Genomic DNA, 256 nt, shown 5'->3' on the forward strand with positions numbered 1-256 from the left:
TCTGCCAGCAGGGGTCGCTGTAGGATCACATTTAGCCAGTAAATTAGTCACAAAAGTAGTTGGGTTAGTAACTTTTTCCCTCCCTAAATGTTCCACTGTGGCGTCCCCAGGAGAAAAGCGCAAACACATATAATTAACTTAAGTGTAACTTAACACCTTTATTGTTAAAATTATATCCACTTAAATTAATTCAGAATCCAAAAATAATAATATTTCTGTGTTGCTTGGCAACTTTTAAACCTACCATGACATTACA

Source organism: Morone saxatilis, unplaced genomic scaffold (assembly GCF_004916995.1).
Source record: "Morone saxatilis isolate NCDOM2014 unplaced genomic scaffold, NCSU_SB_2.0 Contig23, whole genome shotgun sequence".
Classification (NCBI taxonomy): Eukaryota; Metazoa; Chordata; class Actinopteri; family Moronidae; genus Morone; species Morone saxatilis.